The sequence below is a fragment of the Ranitomeya variabilis genome, chromosome 2 (assembly GCF_051348905.1).
Source record: "Ranitomeya variabilis isolate aRanVar5 chromosome 2, aRanVar5.hap1, whole genome shotgun sequence".
In the NCBI taxonomy this organism is placed as follows: Eukaryota; Metazoa; Chordata; class Amphibia; order Anura; family Dendrobatidae; genus Ranitomeya; species Ranitomeya variabilis.
The window spans coordinates 1,076,195,632-1,076,209,335 of NC_135233.1; the positions used below are offsets into that span (position 1 = coordinate 1,076,195,632).

The 13,704-nt window shown below is 39.3% G+C and overlaps 1 protein-coding gene across 1 annotated transcript in view; it reads right to left on the reverse strand.

Annotated features, from left to right (window-relative positions):
- LOC143808695 (cytochrome P450 2C50-like) overlaps window positions 1-12,284 on the reverse strand; it is a 136,539-nt gene extending 124,255 nt beyond the window's left edge. Inside the window, exon 1 of the mRNA XM_077291616.1 lies at window positions 12,250-12,284. The gene's annotated coding sequence lies outside the window, so the exon portion shown is untranslated. The remainder of the gene's footprint in view (window positions 1-12,249) is intronic.
- Between the last annotated feature and the right edge of the window lie 1,420 nt (window positions 12,285-13,704).

The following is a 13,704-nucleotide window of genomic DNA, read 5'->3' on the forward strand; positions in this document are numbered from 1 at the left end:
GTCACACCTTGGGAGCTTTTTGCAAATACATGTATTAATTTATAAATATTCTTACAACATATTAGCCTATCACCTATCTGATACACTCCCAATTGATCACGGATGTATATATCCAGAGGTAATCCTACCCACTGGAATTAATGACCACCTAATCATAGGTTTACTGGCTATATTGTTTTCTCGCATAGGTAGTATTTCAACACCAAAGATAGTTAAATGACGCTTGAAAAGGTCAACTGTTCATTAAGTCCTTTGGGGTGGACTGTGTCCAGCCAAAATATCCACCTGGACTCTCTCTGCAGAATTTTCTTGTCCCAGTCTCCTTGCCGAACTGAGGGTTCCACAACTTCAATTGTCCTAAACATAATGGATCCCAAATCTCCCCCGTGATGCATATTGACATGGCGTGCAATCGGTGTATCTCTCTTATTGCGTATATCGCCAAGATGTTCACCAATACGCACTTTAAACTGCCTTTTGGTTTTACCGATGTAATTCAGTGGGCAAGTACACGTGCATAAATAGATGACCCCGACCGTCTTACAGTTTGCAAAATGTTTATTATGATCTGTTCTGTTGGTAACTGTACTCGTAAATGTGTTGGAGGGCGTTACAAACCGGCAATAGCTACAATGTCCACACCTAAATGTCCCTTTCGATCTATTGTCCAACCATGTCCCCTCTTTTCTAGGGGGAACATAGTGGCTATTAACCAACTGGTCTTTTATGGATTTCCCTCTCCTATAAGTCACTGACGGTCTGGGTGTAATCCATTTTGCAATGTCAGAGTCACTCCTCAGTATATTCCAGTGTTTCCTAAGTATCTGCATAATCTTGGGGTTTTGGTCATCATATGTACCTATTAATCTTGTGAGATTCTCAGAGTCCTGTATTTTATTTGTCATCAAGAGAGATGTCCTATCAGAACTGAGTGCATTGTGATATGCTCCTTTGATCACTTGTCTTGGGTACCCCCGATCTCTAAACCTATTAGTGAGATCTCTCGCCTTATTCCGGAAATCAGCTATCCCTGAACAGTTCCTTCTTAATCGAAGGAACTGGCCCTTCGGAATGCCACGTTTTTGCGGGGCAGAATGGTAGCTCTCCCATCTCAGGAGACTATTAGTGGCCGTCGGTTTACGGAAAATTGATGTTTTTAATTGGCCATCTAACTGTATGGAGATGGTTACATCAAGGAAGGCGATTTTTTGGCCCCCTATCTCATACGTAAACTTGAGACCAAGTCCATTCTCATTAAGATGATCCACGAATGTGGCAAAATCATCTTTGCTCCCTGTCCATAGGACGAGGATGTCATCAATGTATCGGCCCCAAAATTGAATATTGGGGCCCCAGATGACATCCTCGTCCTTGAACACCACGGTATCCTCCCACCAGCCCAGGAGCAAGTTGGCATATGTGGGTGCACAAGGGCTACCCATGGCCGTGCCACTGAGCTGGTGGTAGTACCTCCCCCCAAAGAGGAAAAAATTATGTCTGAGGACAAACTGCAATAGATCCAGTATAAACTCATTATGTGGCATGAAGTGCCTACCTCTAGTACTCAAATAATATCAAACTGCCATTATGCCCTGTTCATGAGGTATACTCGAATACAAGGCTTCCACATCAATTGACGCCAGGATAGTACCTGGTTCAACATTGATGCCCTCCAGCTTTTTGAGAAGATCCGTGGTGTCCCTCAGATATGATGGAAGAGCCGTTACAAAATTCCTCAGGACTTGATCAAGATACACACTACAGTTCTGGCATAGTGCATCTATGCCAGACACTATAGGCCTCCCTTTTAGTGGGGGGTATCCTTTGTGTATCTTAGGATTTGCATAAAATGTCACAATCAGTGGAAACTTGGGCAAAAGAAAAGCCATTTCATTAGAGGAGATAAGACATTTCCGTTTAGCTTCAAAGACAATCTCTTTCAGAGCCAACAAATAGTCGGAGCTAGGATCACGTGCTAAAATCTCATAAGTTGTCCTATCAGACAGTAACTCAATACACATATCACGGTATTGTTCACTATTCATCACCACAGTATTGCCCCCCTTGTCTGAGGGCTTAATAACGAGTGACGCATTCTCTTTTAAATTCTGTATTGCCAATATGTCCTCATATGTCAAATTAGGGGGTATTCTATTCTCCTTAGTATTAATTTTCTTAATGTCTTCAACCCACTGAATTACATCGGTAAAACCAAAAGTCAGTTTAAAGTGCGTATTGGTGAACATCTTGGCGATATACGCAATAAGAGAGATATACCGATTGCGCGCCATGTCAATATGCATCATGGGGGAGATTTGGGATCCATTATGTTTAGGAAAATTGAAGTTGTGGAACCCTCAGTTCGGCAAGGAGACTGGGACAAGAAAATTCTGCAGAGAGAGTCCAGGTGGATATTTTGGCTGGACACAGTCCACCCCAAAGGACTTAATGAACAGTTGACCTTTTCAAGCTTCATTTAACTATCTTTGGTGTTGAAATACTACCTATGCGAGAAAACAATATAGCCAGTAAACCTATGATTAGGTGGTCATTAATTCCAGTGGGTAGGATTACCTCTGGATATATACATCCGTGATCAATTGGGAGTGTATCAGATAGGTGATAGGCTAATATGTTGTAAGAATATTTATAAATTAATACATGTATTTGCAAAAAGCTCCCAAGGTGTGACATGGCATGTAGATCCACTCTTGTATTTAGATTGTGCTTCATTAGATTATATTTTTATCTAGTCATATGCATTAAGTAGTGGTGGCCATTATAAGTGGTCATTTGTATATAGTAGAAAGATGGTGGAGATTTGGGTGCGCGTACCTACGCAGTAGATTGGAATGTGAGATGAGTCAGGTAGGCGTCTGGCGTTATGAAATAGAGGATGACTCTGCGGCTGCGCATCAAGTGGAGCGCAGATGCGTTCCACATATTACACGTGATATCGTTACAAAGGGCGGCACTGGTTCTGGGTATACGGCTGGCTCCTGGAGATAGAGGACTCAGCGGCTGCGCAGAAAGTGGAGCGCAGATGCGTTCCACACATGACGTGTGACATCATCATCATCCGGCAGCGTTGTACCCGGAAGTAACACAACATGTGCATAATGGAGATTGAATGCAAGGGACGCCAAGCCTAATGAAGGTGGGTGGAGATTATACCATCCCATCTTATATAAATGAGTGGATTACATAGCGCTGGTGCACAGACTTGTTGCCAGACAGAACTATCATGTTTGTCTATAGCTCTATGACCTATTAAGGACTGTGAATCTGAAGGTCCCCTGATGAACCCCCTTGAATGACGGGGGAGAAACGCGTTGGGACAGTGTGAGCCGATGCATTTGCATGGTCATCTGAAGGGAATACCCAGGAATTATGAGCTAAGTGTTGGTTATAAGCTATACATTTGTGACATGCGGATTAGTGTGTGTCATATATGAAACACTTTATTTATGTTCCTCTGTTTATATGGAGCTGTATGCATACAATTGATTGGCCTATTAAGGCGATATAGACCTTTTGTAGTTATGTACCTATGAAGATAGGATATAGAGGTAGAGAAACTAGTACCAATACAATATATTTATCCACCTGTATCATTCAATATAGCAGCCTTGAGTTTATTGAGTAAAAAGGCGCATTATTAGATGGTGACACCAAGTTGTAATTTACGGTGTACACTATAGTCTTCAATCTCCATAGCTATTTTAGTGGTGGGAGTTTATAGTGAGGAACATATATAGAGGGATATTCATTCTGTGTTGATGTATCTAATTTGATCCATAATTGTATGTTTTTTGTCTGTGATTATTAGTTTATTAGGGATTACCCAGGGATAGGAGGGACAGCCGTCGTTGAGTGGGGGCGCCATATCGCATTATAGGGTGCCAACCTCCGCTGTCAGGAAGGATAACAGTTTCCAGGGCCAAGTAGGGTTAGAAGAGGCATTGTGTATCCACAAAGGTATTAGCCTATTTTTTTGTGTTTTTTTGATTTTTTTCAATTTTTTAAATTTTTTATTATTACTTTAAAACATTTTTTTCATTTTTTCTACTTGGTTTTTTCTTGATTGGTTTTTCTAAGTGTTTTTTTCTGGTATCATATAAACTCCATAGAGGGTACCCTTTGTGATTAACTTTATCCCTATCCTTGGGCGGATCCCTATAAGGATGTAATTTTTATCTCACTTTATAGATATCTTTGGTATTTTAAGGAATTATTAATAAAGATTGATGATTTTAGGGGTAGGTTTTGTTTTTCAGTTGGTCTAGTCATATACTCCCCTTTAATATTTGGGTTGTTGGTGGTAACACAAAAAGAAATAAGCAAATCTACCAAATTTTGTATCGGACAGATACTTACCCCATAGAATCATTCATTCAAGTCAGGAAGAGGTGTAAGACAATAAAATATTGACCACCGCTCACCTGTTTTGGCGCTCCCTAACCAGTCCTCCGCTCATTTCCTTTGGTTTTGTCAATGATGTGCGTCGTACCCCAACTTGACCCAACTCCCCTGACGGAAGGAATTCTTATTCTGAAACGCACGTTGGGGTGCACAGTATCCGGACTAGGCAATATTTAAAGGTATAGTTCCTCTTTTTATAATCCTCTCAGGCATCATGCACATTGCACTTTATTAAGATTTGTCATTCAGCACTGATGTTTTGGCTGGTGCACTTGATTTTCTTCTGAGTTTTCTCCTCCTTTTACTCATAAATTTTTATATATAATTTTTGTATACACTTGCACATGTAATATAGTCACTGGGTTACACACATTTTCATAAACTTTATTATTAATATTATTATTATTATTATTATTTTGGGTGTTTCACATTCACTTGTGTGTTTTACCTTTTTGTGAGTCTATGATGCTAAAAATGTAAGGGATGAGAGTTAAAGTATATACCAATATCCATCTTGGCAATTATACCTTGTCCGTTATAGGATAAATTGGTCCTTGTTTTTATATATAGAATATATATTTTTAATTCTAATATTTGTTATTCGGATACTTGCACATTTTTTTGTATGCTGTTCTATTGTCTTTAATAATATGAGATGAAATAAAATATATCTTTTATTATATATTCTCTGCTTTTGATGGTTCTTGGTCGCATCTAATTTGGAGCATGGCTTAATTCGGGATGATGTTGTGCGGCCAAGCCAATCATTGCACACCCACAACAAAGACGGCTGCAGCGTTTCATGGCCTGGCAGACAATCCCTGCAGTGTGATTGGGTCTATAAAGTCCGCCAAAAACGCTGGGTGGAGACACCAGTTACCACCGAATAATCCCGGAAATGCTCTGTGCTCGCTGAGTACGCCGAGCGTAGTGATACTCGGGTGAGAAACAAGCAAGGCGAGCACGTTCACTCATCACTACTCCTCACCTCATCCTCATGCTCGGGTGAATCAATGCAGTCAATATAAGATCCATGTAAGCTTTAGACAACCTGCACTTGGGTTCATGTTTTTGACCCATCTGTTTCATAAAGTGAGTAATGAGCAGTAATTGAAAAACAGAAGCTTAAAAAAATTGGACCCGACACGCCTAATCACTAGTGATGAGCAAGTATATACATTGCTTGGGTTTTCCTGAGAATGCCCGGGTGGTCTCCGAGTATTTGTTAGTGTTCGGAGATTTAGTTTTCATTGCTGCAGCTGAATGATTTACAGCTACTATCCAGCTGTGCGGATTCCCTAGCAACCAGGCAACCCGCACATGTACTCAGGCTGGGTAGTAGCTGTAAATCATTCAGCTGCAGAGGTGAAAACTAAATCTCCAAACACTAACAAATACTCCGAGACCACCCGAGCGTGCTCGGGAAAACCCGAGCAACGAGTATACTCGCTCATCACTACTAATCACCCTACAAACACAGTCAGACAGAATATTAATGACATAAAAACAAACGATAATCTCATCTATTCTCTAAGTCATCCCAAGGAGCCCCGGCTGTCCTCACTTATGGCTGGTCTACTGATCAATACAGGAAAAGCTGGGAGTATCGACTTTGTGAACATCTTAAGGCTATGTTCTCATGTAACTTGTTTTGAGGGTTTTTTCTGCAGTGTTTTTTGGGGTACAGATTACATTTCTTTTTGTTTAAAAAAGTTAGTTTAATTCATCAAAACTACTTGTTGCATTTTTTTTTCACTTTTCCATTGATTTTTATGGGTGAAAAAATCTCTGCAAAAAGCAGGACAAAATGGCAAGTTTCCTAACTTTGGTATAATTTTGATCACTCATGTCTTCCTTGATACATTCATGTTTCCATGATATTTCACTTAAGTTTAAGGAAATGGCTATGGCTAGTAATAGGTTAATACACCACATTTATATTCTCACCTTTCCTAGGCCCACCCTCACCTTTCCCAATATTACAGCTATCCGCCCAATACTTTGCTCACTCTCTTTCTGGTCTTGTATGGAAGGTCTTTTGGTGCCGATTATGGCTGAAAAGGTCAAGTTGGGGTATGAGACACATCATTGACAAAACCAAAAAAATGAGCAGAGGACTAGTTAGGGAGCGCCAAAACAGGTGAGTGGTGGACACCAGTCAATATTTTATTATCTTACACCTCATCCAGACTTGATTAAATGAATCTATGGGGTAAGTAGATGAAATCTGTCCAATAGAAAACTTGGAAGATTTGCTTATTTCTTTTTGTGATCTTATATTCCTTCCCATCTATTATACCTTCTAAATTGGTCACCCAAAAATGTATTGCAAATTCACACCTAAGGAGCCCAATCAATTCCTTGCATATCAATTATTTGAAAATAAATTATGTGGGAAAAAAAAATAAAAATGATTATTCGCTGTGATACGCTCTTCGTGGAAAATATGCTACCATTACTTCAATGAGTAAGCACCAACTGACATTTTACCATTTTCCTGACTAAGCATCACAAGTTTAGGTTAACAAATGTTATTTTGGGAGGTAGAAAAAAAATCTCAGTTTTTCTAGAGGTATCCACTTAAGGAAACACTGGATATTTTTTAATGATTTTTTTGTTCCCTAAGAGCATTTTCTAAAGAGATTTTGGAAGCGTTTCTGAAGTAGAGGGACCCTAAGTCATTTGTTTAGGGTACCCTCTCTTAATATACAGAAAAGGCTAAGCATAAAGCTGTGAGCTGATAGTAATAGCCTCGGAAGCTCCATAGGTATTACCCACTTCCCAGGCTATAAACAACAGTTCCTAGCTATTGGCTTTCCTTCTGCTGGTAAAGAAAATTTACGCGGGAGCCCAAGCTTTCAGAAAAAATATATTTTATTAATTAAAAACACGTACAGTAAGCTACGCACACACTGTACTAATTGTATATGTCACAGACATCTGTATGTCTATGTATTCTATGTTTATTTACTGTATGTAATCCATCTCTTCTATCCTGTTGGGTCCTGCTGTGATTTTACGCTACATGGCTGCTGAATTGCCGGCTTATCATCTACTGTATCTTTATATGTAATATATATATATATATATATATATATATATATATATATATATATATACTGTATGTGTGTGTGTGTGTCTCACTGACATGCGCTGTATATATCTATGTATTCTATGTGTATATACCTTTTCTATTCTAACTTGTCGCTCTGTGATTTTATTGTATGTGGCACATGAATTTACGGCTTTTTTTCTATCTATCTACCATCTAGCTATCTGTTATATATATATATATATATATATATATATATATATATATGTTTGTGTGTGTTTTGACAAATATTTCCTTTTAAAACGATGCGTAATTGACAGAATTGCTCTATGTAAAAGCTCATGTTAAAATCACATTGCAATCTGATAGCAATCGCACTGCATTCTGATGTAAATCGGATGCTAGGTGTGAAAAATCAGATTGTACTCATATGACACTCGGATTACACTTGTGCAACTATCTACAGTGAGACCTGGACCAATTTTTCATACGTTTAGTGTGACTCCGGCATTATGCCACATGCACACATTAAGTATCTGCTGAGTTTTTTACCCCAGTATTTGTAAGCCAAAACCAGGAGTGGGTGAAAAATGCAGAAGTGGTGAAAATATTTCTATTATGCTTTTCTTTTGACCATTCCAATCCTGGTTTTGGCTTACAAATACTGGGGTAAAAAACTCACCAAATACTCAATGTGTGCATGTGGCCTTAGGGTATAAATCACACAATTTTTCAACTGAACCTGAAAAACTGCTATTCTGTTACTTCAAATTATTTTGTTTGCTTCTCTGTGTTTAATATAAAATGGTCAAAAACTTAACATGGAAAACAAGTTGGAGGAAAAGCGCACTGAACTATTTGACAACACCAAGGGTGTACCGAGCAACAGTGCTGGGTTTGAATAGTCATTGTGTGATGACAGAATGCCTTTTTAGTTGATATAATTAGAAAGTAAGGTTTTTAACTGGAAGAAAAACTGTCTCAAAGAGCTCTTCCAAAGAGTTGTGGTGAAAGATTGCTTCTTCTAATTGTCCATGGGTGTAAAAGTGATGTACCCCATTGTTAAGCAATGGGTCCCCTATTATTCAATTTAATTATTAATAATATAGCAGATGGGACTAATTCTGTCATTTCTATTTTTCCAGATGACATCAAGCTATGTAGTATGTTTCAGTCTACAGAACATGTTCGAATAAATCCAATACACAATAAAACATAACATTTACTAATATTAGAGATAAAAACGACAACACTCACGACCTAAAAAATACTACTGTTTGGCTTAAAAAAGATACAGGGTGCACTCAGTCCCTAATACGTAGGCTGTCTATGCCCTACCTTGCTGCGGAGGTTGGCACCCTATGAGAACTGCGCAATGGCGCCCCCGCTCAACGTAGGCTAGCCCTGACTCACCCTAGACAACCCTCAAGAGTGGAATTGGATAGACAAACAGCAGACCATACAAACAGACAAACAAATAGAATTGACCAGTGTGCTATGTACTTAGAGCACATGAAAATAATGTGCAAGTGTGCTCTTTTTTTGGCAGTAACGCACACTCAGTACATAATTGCACATATCCCCATCTGGCCTATAGCCTTCCTGTGGGATTTCCTCTGTAAATTTGCTCTGCCTGCTTGCGGGGGTTGGCACCCTAAAAATCCTGCGCAGTTGGCGCCCCCGCTCTCGTCGTCTGGCCCTAATATGCCCTAACACTGCCAGATGGTAAACCACCGAAAAATAGCAAAAAACAGGCCGAGCGTACAGACACTAATAAGTGTAAGAATAAACCATAGCACCCAATCAACAACGTGTAAATTAAAAAACACAATAAATGTGTAAATCCCCAATCTAATAGCTAATACATAGAAATATGTTCATCTCAGTATGTTAATCTCGACGCGTTTCTCCGAGGTCGGTTCATCAGGAGACATACTAGAAAAATATCACTTATCTGAATGAAGGGTAGGAAGATAAATCACTTGGAAGCAGTGTGTGATACAGTAGTGGGGAACAATGTCCATCCCAGACCACAGGTTCAAATCAGCCTGAACGTCTGGGATGGACATTGTTCCCCACTACTGTATCACACACTGCTTCCAAGTGATTTATCTTCCTACCCTTCATTCAGATAAGTGATATTTTTCTAGTATGTCTCCTGATGAACCGACCTCAGAGAAACGCGTCGAGATTAACATACTGAGATGAACATATTTCTATGTATTAGCTATTAGATTGGGGATTTACACAGTTATTGTGTTTTTTAATTTACACGTTGTTGATTGGGTGCTATGGTTTATTCTTACACTTATTAGTGTCTGTACGCTCGGCCTGTTTTTTTGCTATTTTTCGGTGGTTTACCATCTGGCAGTGTTAGGGCATATTAGGGCCAGACGACGAGAGCGGGGGCGCCAACTGTGCAGGATTTTTAGGGTGCCAACCCCCGCAAGCAGGCAGAGCAAATTTAGGTACAGAGAAAATCCCACAGGAAGGCCATAGGCCAGATGGGGATATGTGCAATTATGTACTGAGTGTGCGTTACTGCCAAAAAAAAGAGCACACTTGCACATTATTTTCATGTGCTCTAAGTACATAGCACACTGGTCAATTCTATTTGTTTGTCTGTTTGTATGGTCTGCTGTTTGTCTATCCAATTCCACACTTGAGGGTTGTCTAGGGTGAGTCAGGGCTAGCCTACGTTGAGCGGGGGCGCCATTGCGCAGTTCTCATAGGGTGCCAACCTCCGCAGCAAGGTAGGGCATAGACAGCCTACGTATTAGGGACTGAGTGCACCCTGTATCTTTTTTAAGCCAAACAGTAGTCTTTTTTAGGTCATGAGTGTTGTCGTTTTTATCTCTAATATTAGTAAATGTTACGTTTTATTGTGTATTGGATTTATTCGTTCATTTAGTACTTTAGTCGGTGAATTATTTTGTTTTTGGGCACTTACATTAATTGTTTCTGTGATACTACAGAACATGTTCAAAATTTACAGGCTGACTTGGACAAATAGTGTAAGGACATCCACTTGGCAGATGAGGTTCAATGTGGTAAAGTGTAATTATGCAGTTAGGCATTATATGTTCTAAGGGAAGAAAAACTAGGAGAGTTACAGATCATACTAAAACTAAGGGGCCAATTCACCAAAGCACTTTCTGCAGAATTCTGTCATAATTTGCTTGAAAACTTGAAAAATTTATGCGCAACACAAAATTGAGCAAAATTTTTTTGAACTTTTGATGTTTTCAAGACATTCTCAGCCAGCCTTGCCAAAATGGGCAGAGCTGAGGCAGGACTCAGCTTGTCTAATTCATGTGGAGCTGTGGTGTTCTCAATGTCACACATGTCACTCTAGCCAGGGACTGGAGTAAGATTTCTGATGGGATTCTCAGGTGCTTCTAATTCATTATGAGGCATGCACCTTTAAATTAATTAGGACCCTTCATAAAGTCCAGCAAGATAGTTTTCAGTCCTGATAAATTAAGACCATGATGGATTATTCTTGTGGTCGGTCTCTCCCCTAACCCTTCCTCAGTATTGAGATGGCACAAATTTATTAGCAAGACAATTTAATTTTTGGGAAAAATTCACGACGACCTGTGAATTAGAATTTCAAACAATCTGCAAATCGCTTTATGTAAAAGCTTACAATATCGAAGGACAAAAGATAGGATTCTGTCTGTCATGAGTGTAACACACTCACTCACAGGTAAATGTAATAGGGAAGACCTACTACAGAGTTGCGCTGAACCCACAACCACCTGGTTCCTGTACAAACTAAAAAAGACTCTAGCCGCACAACTCAAGAACACCACCTCGGACCTGGCTTCCCAAAAGGCCATCAAGAGGTTTCTCGTACCTCTCGAGGCCCCAGAGTGGAGACAACAACACACTGCTATCAAAAGAAAAGGAAAATGTGCATGGATATCCAAAAACCCAGGGTGAGAAAATCAAAATATATTCATATAAGATAGAATGGAAATGCTAAAGATAGCCAAAAGAAAAAGGAACAAGCGTAACCTCCCAGAAACCTAAAGAGGTGAAAGGAAGATGAACTGAGAAAATGAACAGACTCACTGCAGGAATTCAGCTGGTGCTTACCATGCAAGGTAAACCCCTTTGCTCAAGATCTGGAACTCTAAAACCAAAAACCAATTAGAGGTATAGCCAGCAAGGAAGTGCAGGGAAGAATGAACATATAAAACCGAGCCCAGAGTGTGATAGGACAGACGAAAACAGGTAAATGGAAAACACTAGAAGAGAAAACCAAGAAGGGAAAATGAAGAAAATTGGAACCATCAGCATTTGGGCAAGGAAGAAAAAGCAATAGCTCAGCAGACTGTGAAAATGACCACGGAGCCACATGCTAGCAGATCCAATCCCTAAGCTGAGCCATGTTACTGTATTGATCTCTCAGATTTCGGCAGTTGTCCATTTTTCCTGCAAAAAAATCTGTAATTTTACCTTTATGTCTAATATATCTGACCAGTGAAGTACCAAAGATACTTGATTGTTAATTGTCAGTGATTTTACGGGAAAGCTACAATCCATGGCAGCTTGCTACGGTGCAAGTTCTTAAACAGATCAGTTAATGGATAAATAATTGTCAGAAATCAGTTTGCAAAACCATAAGACCCATTGTAGATTTCATGTGTAACTAACAGCAATGTAATATATATTCATTGCACCTAAAAATGTTTCCTACATTTACATTGCATGCTTATATTATAGTCAATGACATAAAAGGTGTAAATATCAGCAGAGCCAGTTCTCACCGTGCAGTGTCGATCATCCAGCCAGTTCTGTCTTATCTCTGAGTTGAGTGTTGTTGAAGTGAATATTTAGGCCCTCTACTGGTCACATGTGTTAAAATGTGATTGAAGTCCATCCCATACATTACAATGTTACTTTACTTAACCCCTAAGAGTGGATTCACATTGGGAAGATTTTGGGAGAAATGTCACAATTTAGTGCAGTTTTTTGGAGCAAATAATAGAATGGATTAAAAAAGAATAAGAGATATAAACGGAAGGTAATACTCTGTACTTCCTACTACAGGAGCCATGTTTGGTTCTGGCTCAAAAGCTGCATGAAGCTCAGTAGATTATGGTAGTTGTTTTCCAAAAAAGTATGCACCAGAGGACACACTAAAAGAAGGGATAAAAAACACTACAAAAAATTATAATTCCTTATTAAACTACAACTTTCTGGCTACAGTTTTTCTTGCAGTAAAGTCATTGGAAAAATAATCTTCTTAGAGCTCATTCACATGTCCATGTTGGGAAACAATGGTGTAATCAGTGTTGTGCATCAGTGTGTCCATTTTTAACATCAGTGTCTCATGAGTGTGTTTGCTTTTTCCTTCACTGTGTGACAAGGGTAATCGCTTTCACCATCAGTGTATCATCCATGTGTCCATTCTTACCATCAGTGTATCATCCGATTGTCCATTTTCGCCATCAGTGTGTCATCTTTGTGTCCGTTCCTACCTCAGTGTGTCATCTACTTATCCAGGATCTTTATCAAAAGGTTGCAGAATATCTAAAATGAAATGCATAATAGAAAATGTACATTAATATAAAAAAAGCAAAATAAGCAATATTATCATGTATAGACAATAGAATGCAAAAATTAAATATGCATGATTTTTAGCATGGGGACCAGTGGAATAAGAGAAATTGGTCACAGGAGCACAATCTATGTATAAAGGTAAAGAACGTTAAATTAAATGGTGGCTGTTGTACATCGGGAGTTGTCATGTCTAAGCAGCAGGGTGACGGAACCCTGGACCTGTTCCTGATCAGGAGACACATAGTGCGTGTGACCTTGCAGTTACCATGTTGGTCACAAGTAGAAGTCTACGAAATGCAACACAAAGGATATGTCTGCATACAGCCATAAGGTAATCAACATTCAGTGTCGGACTGAGGTGCCAAGGGCCCACCAGTAACCAACTCCAGGGCCCCACTTTTCAGCTACATGTAAATACGACATTATCCTCATTCTTACATTTCTATAACCATGAACTGGGTAGATTGTGAAATGAATAAGATGCCACCTTTGTCTGTACATAGTGATACATCTACATTGTGCAAAGTAAGAGGGTAGTGGCCCATAGGAGGATTCTCCTGTTCTCCTGTGGGCCATTCCAAGCCTGAATATAGTGCTTCAATAAAACTACAATAGTTCAGTGTCACGGTTATTATCCAAATGAAGACATCTTTGGGACC